Here is a 6,720-nt window from a genome sequence, read left to right on the forward strand (position 1 = left end):
GTGCCAAGTAGTTCATAGATACATAAAATGGCTGGACACTTTTTCCAGCTTGAGAAAAATCATTCATGGAACCAAAAGGATAGTACATATTTATTCATCCCAAGGTGATTCAAATATTCTTTGGGTTTCTTTAAAGGTCATTATGATTTTTCTTATGTAGACTGTCAATCACAGCCATGAAACGCAACAGGAACTAAATTAATGCATTAAACCTAGGTGCATCCCAGGTATAAGGATTGCATAGGTAGTGCAAATTGCAAAATTACATGTCACACTTCTTCAAAAAGCACCAAACAAGTCAAATTGTCTATTTTTTATGCCAAAATCGGTCCATGTAGAGACCTTGATATGGGTACCCTAAAACACTTAGAAATGGACCATTTCGACTGTTATTTATATTTACATTTTCCTTCATCATTTATTGGATCCCAGCCATTTTCACTCTGAATTTCTCAATTAAATCCCTCCCTCATTTGGATTAAGACCCTCATACCACCCCTAGCCACCAAAGGAGTTCTTATATTAATGTGCTCATCATTTAAGAGCAGAATTCTTGTCTTTTGCATTTCAATGGTTTTCAAAATCAATTTTTTGAAACACCATTAGCCAGAGTGGATAGGCCTACATGGTTTTTCTACTCTAAAAGTCAGAGTTTTGACTGAATTGAAGGTTCCCGATTTGAAAATATGAATATTTATTTGGAGCATGTTGCAACAACAGTCCGACCAGAAAGTTTAACCCCAAATGCAATAGCTAACTTTCACCTTTTGGCATACCATATTCAGAAATTTGCCTTTAAATTATATTGGTTTTCATCGTTTTTGCACCTTTATTTATGGCCCTTCCCATTTTGATAATCCTTCGTGATTCTATCACATAAAAAATAATAATTTTGAATCCCTTGTATTCCTCCACATAAGGATTAAAACGATTTTATTGGGAAATCAATGAATTTTAATCGCATAGCATTCTTGTTTTCTAAACATCACAGCTACTATGTCTCAAAGAATTTAGTTTTTTAGAGAACCATTAGCTCTTAGTTTTCAGTTCAAGTAAACTCATCTCCATATCCCAAACATGAGCGTTACTTTATCTCCGGGGCACAGCATAATGTAGATATCACGAACAGGTAGGATACCAGGATGAGAAACCAGGGAAATGACTTCCCTATAGGTTATAGAAGCCCTCAAGCATTTTCTCAAATGCACGTCTGCAATATATGAAAAAAATTAAATAATGCACAAGACTTGCGACATTGATATCCCATCTTTCCATATGAGAAGGATACTATGGGAAGGAATTTCCATGTCCTTGCACAGTAAAATATGAAATGTATAGCATCCATTTGAATCCCTAATTTAATGGTAAACGCATGGCATCCATTTGAATCCATAAATGAATGGGAAATGCATACAATCAATTTGAATGCATAAATTTATGGAAAACGCACCGGCTACTGAAACCTCCAGAGTGCCATTAATACTCGTGGTTTTTTATTGGTATCTAAAATTCACATTGACATAAAGAATAGTTGATTTAAAGAAACACAAGGTTGAGCTCATATATTGCCGCCTATCGCCTATCGGAGGGTTTTGATACTTCGGAGGCCGTTGGGCAACGCTGCCGAGTGCTTTAAGGTTATGAGGCAGGAGAATGAGATGCGGGATGGCCAAAGGAATATCAAGATTAAACTGTTCTTTATTTATTCTGTGATGTCCCAAAAGACTACCCGATTTTTATTCTTCACATACGATGGTCCCTGGCAAAGAGGGAGACTCCATCAGTTACTATACCAACGGCGGAGTAATACCTTTCAGCCGGAGATCTCGATGGCCTTGACTGCCGGCTTCTTGGCCTCCTCCTTGGGCACGGTGACGATGAGCACGCCGTTCTCCATGGCCGCCTTCACCTGGTCCAGCCTCGCGTTCTCCGGCAGCTGGAACTGCCTCAGGAACTTGCCGCTGCTGCGCTCCACGCGGTGCCAGCGGTCCGTCTTCTCCTCCTTCTCCCTGCTCCGCTAGCCGCTGATCTGCAGCACGCGGCCTTCCTCCACCTCCACCTTCACCTCCTCCTTCTTCACCCCGGGGAGATCCGCGCAGAAGACGTGCGCCTCCGGCGTCTCCTTCCAGTCAATGTTCGTGCTCGCGAAGGCGGAGCTCGTCTCGGAGGACGGCTTGGCCTCGGACAGCGATCGGAAGGTGTCGAAGAAGGGATCCCACACCTCCAGCGAGAACGGATCGAACACGTTGCTCCTCCGCCCGAACATGCTCGGCACGATCGACATCTTCGATTCTTCTTCTGCTTCCTCTCCCTCGTTACTCGGCAACTCTTTCGCACGCTGCTATTCAAATTTCCCGTGCACTCCGCGTTTTATAAGAGCAACAGTTCCCTCTCGCTAGAACATTCCAGAAGGGCCCATTAGTCGTTCCGGAATGTTCCAGACCAGGTAGCGCCGTGTCCGATTATAATTCAGGGACTTGGACGGGACGATTTTTCGTCCAGGGACGAAAAAATGTCCCGTCCAAGGTATGGACCACCGGACGGGACGATTTTAGTCCCGTGGGACAAAAAAACCGTCCGTCCGGATGTCTCGGATGATGGACGGACGAATGTGGACAAAAAGCTGAGGACGCTCAAAGTTCTTTGTGGACTCGGACCAAGGTTCTTGTATTTTGTCGCGTGCAAACTGTGGCCACTCAGGAATATTGTGCATATGTCCTTTGGGTTACCTCTCCTCCATATTTTCATGGGCGGGACAGTTTTTTCATGGACGGGACGAAGATTCGTCCCAGGAGGACTGGAGGGGAGGAAGGTCTTTGTACCATGGGACAAAAATTTGTCCCGTCCTTCGTCCCTACACTGAATACTGACGTCGGACGGGACGAAATTCGTCCCGTCCCGTCCATCGTCCACGTCCAGGACGATGCGGAAATAATGAGAGGAATAATGAAAGAGAAGAAGGTAGAGGGAATACAAGATGGAGAGAGAATAATGAGGGGAGAGAGAAAGAAAGAGAAAGAGAGGGAGAGCCAACCGAGAAGGCTAGGTTTAAGATAGGGCAAACTTTGAGTCAGGTTGTCCAGCAGCACTTATTTTGGATGACGAACCGCCAACCGTCCGTCCGAAATTCTTGGCCAGTTGTGTTTAAGATAGATGACTGAAAACGTCATGATTAATTTAGTGATTGGCCAGTTATGGCATCATAATTTATGATGACCTAACGATGCATTTCATAAATCTTTCCCAAAAATAATCAAAACTAATCAGATGCAAAAATTAATCATTGTGATTCATATTAATCTGATGGAAACATACGGTTGAAGAGAAGGCGGTTGATGCCAGAAGAAATCCATTTAGAACCAAATAAAAAAGTTTAATGATTTTTGAGTTATTGAAAGTACAATTAAGTATCTTATGATAGATAGATCACTAAACATTATCGGCACAAGATTTTCTTTTGAGTTATTCTTAGTGTATTTCAAAAAATTAAGGCCACCACTAATCCCCTATTAAGGACATTCTTGATTTTTTTAATGATTTAATTTATAGTTTCAGATTATGTCATTTTTCCCCATGGGACAACTCTGATGAACCAAAATTTGAAGGAACCAAGCCGACGCCACCGACCAGCTGAAGTTCGCTCGTGCAGTTATGATCATTTTATAGACTTCTTCTATATGATTTTTCGAGTCAATTAACTGAGTATTTGTTAAGAATCAGCACCCAAGAGTGAACTGATTATTTTGATTCAAAGAGTTATTCTTACTTTATTATATTATCCTCAATATTTTTATAAAATATGATTGATTTTTCCTGTCAGTCATATGACTGGCTGACTTATGGAGTTGCAGGAAAAAGGTTTGATGCGGTAGTTGAGATAGAGGAACCTTAAGATCTGAGTTATGGCCGGGAATAATTATAGAAATGAGAAAAAAAGGGGGGTTTAGCTGCCACTGAGGAAGCTCTTGTCACAGACGTCCGCTGACATCCAGTTTCACATAATGTAGTTCACAGCTGTCGCCCCACACGGCAGTGCCAAGTCGACAGGGAGATACAGTGGAAACTGGGCTTATCTCCAGCCAAGATCCATCTCTAGATATTCACTGGTGGGGAAGCAAAGTGGTAGCATTGGCATCCCACACAGAAGCACGGATAATGGCATGCTGGATAGTGGGTTCATATCACAAAATATATTTGTTTATTCTCGTTAAAATGACTAAATATGTGTTCTATCAAGCTTAAAATGATGTTTTAATATTTTGCACGGTATGTATTTCTGGGGGTTTTCCATATTATATTCTGGGAGAAAATAATTTTTGAGTCAGAATCTAACTTCCAAGAAATATTATTATTTTCAAGATGTTTTCCAATGTTTTCAATAAAAACTTCTTGCAGAATGGTTTAAACAATAGTTTAGGTCACAGTGGTCGTCTGGTGGATGCTATTTTAAACATTCTTTAGATAAGACGTTAGTATTTCAGCATGGTGTCCCTACCCATGAGAACTATAACTTCTACTTATTTATGAATGTTATGGTAGTCAACGTGTTTATTTTGGAGTTAAAAAGTTAAGGTTTATGCTTCGGACATAAGTAATAGTTAATTTTATCTATTTTAGATATTCTACTTACGCGATCCTAATTAAATCTACTCTTATAATACTCTGAGCCAATGAGAAGATTTCTGTGAGATTAAATTCTCTTAATTCCCCTGCGGTTGCACCCGAAGGTCGAGGTCCTTTTGGGTTTCAGTTTAGATAGATGACAACTTCCGCATTGTCATCAGATCTTATTCTCGTGCCGTTTCCAGTTTTGAGTGTTTCACTAGCTCCTAAGATTCGAATACACATCAATTCTCGAGCTCCGCTATTATCAGCTACATTCAAAAGGGTCTGAGGTTGAATCATATCATTTTTTATCTGCTCTTTCAATGCAAAGGATGAAGAAAAGAACTATGATATTTCCAATAATAAATAAAGAATTACATTTGTTTAGGCTTTTGAATACAATAAATACCCCTTTTGTTGGTCCTAAACTCAGTTCGTAAAGGCATTTTGGACAACGACAGTAACATAGCTGCTCAAGGGACAGCTTCGGATACAAAAAAACTAAGATCCACCCAAGATGATAGATCGTACGTCTGAATAGGGATAGAGAAACAGAAGCAGAAAATGAACTTGTAATATAGATTGAGATAGAGATGGATATAGATTGCGACAGAGATAGACAAGTATAAATGGAGATCAAGATAGACTTCTGAATAGAAAGAAAGATTAACCGAGATCGAAACGAAGATAATAATAGAGACGAAGGGAAAGAGAGAGAGATGTTAACGTTTTGCAGAAAGCAACAAGCAAATGAATGGCGGATGGAGATGGGTAGGGACAGATTCGGCTACTATAAACTAAGATCTACCCAAGATGACAGATCGTACGTCTGAATAGGGATAAAGAAAGAGACACCAATCGAGAGTGTAACTGTAATAGCGATTGAGATATAGATAGATATAGGCAGGGACGGAGATAGAGAGGTATATATAGAGATCAAGATAGACTTCTGGATAGAAAGAAAGATTAACCGAGATCGAAATGAAGATAGTTATAGATACGAAGGGAAAGAGAGAGAGAGATTAACGTTTTGGAGAAAGCAATAATCAAATGAAGGGCGGATAGAGATGGGTGGGGCTCAGTCACAAACGATGTGGCGGAGAGGGTCGGCGGCGTCGCGGTCGCTGCCGCCGGCGTGCTTGATGAACCCGGCGGGCGAGAAGAGGCGGCCGTGGCAGGCGCAGATGATCAAAATATTCCCCGTGGTGTAACTGTACATCGTCCCGGTCACGTTCTTTCCCTCCTCCGGCAGCGTCGTTTTTACAATCGGCATCCGCGGCGGCGCTGGCTTTCCCCCGCGGAGGAACGGCCTTCTCTTGGCCGCCGCAGCGTCCGGGGGATGATCCCTCTCCGACGACGAAGTGGCTTGCACGTCGGAAGAAAGACGGTCCTCCTCGTCGGAAGACGAGTGCTCCTCCTCCTCTGGCTCGATATCCACGTCCGAAGAGATATGCTCCTCCTTGTCCTCGGACTTGGTACTTACGTGCGAACAGAGACGCTCCACGTCTTTCGACTCGTTACCCACGTCCGAAGAAAGACGGTCCTCCTCGTCGGAAGACGAGCGCTCCTCCTCCTCTGGCTCGATATCCACGTCCGAAGAGAGATGCTCCTCCTCGTCCTCGGACTTGGTACTTACGTGCGAACCGAGACGCTCCACCTCTTTCGACTCGTTACCCACGTCCGAAGAAAGACGGTCCTCCTCGTCGGAAGACGAGCGCTCCTCCTCCTCTGGCTCGATATCCACGTCCGAAGAGAGATGCTCCTCCTCGTCCTCGGACTTGGTACTTACGTGGGAACAGAGACGCTCCACCTCTTTCGACTCGTTACCCACGTCCGAAGAGAAATGCTCTTCCTCCTCCTCCGACTCTGTATCCACATCCGAAGGTAGATCCTCCTCCCACCACTTTTTCCACAATTCATCATCCTCCCACCACTTGGGACTTTCGTTGCGCGATACATTTTCGCGATGCCAACTGGTGTCTAGATCCGAAAACTGTTCCTCCTCCCGCCAACTGGTGGCTAGATCCGGAAACAGATACTCCACCCGCCAACTGGTGTCTAGATCCGATACGTCCGAAGAGGCGTCGCCGTCGGCGAAGAGCCTCCTCAGGCATA

At 43.3% G+C, this 6,720-nt stretch overlaps 1 pseudogene; it reads right to left on the minus strand.

Annotated features, from left to right (window-relative positions):
• Positions 1-1,682: 1,682 nt before the first annotated feature.
• LOC144715858 (17.8 kDa class I heat shock protein pseudogene) lies at positions 1,683-2,332 on the minus strand (annotated as a pseudogene).
• Between the last annotated feature and the right edge of the window lie 4,388 nt (positions 2,333-6,720).

This window comes from Wolffia australiana, chromosome 19, assembly GCF_029677425.1.
Source record: "Wolffia australiana isolate 7733 chromosome 19, ASM2967742v1".
Lineage (NCBI taxonomy): Eukaryota > Viridiplantae > Streptophyta > Magnoliopsida > Alismatales > Araceae > Wolffia > Wolffia australiana.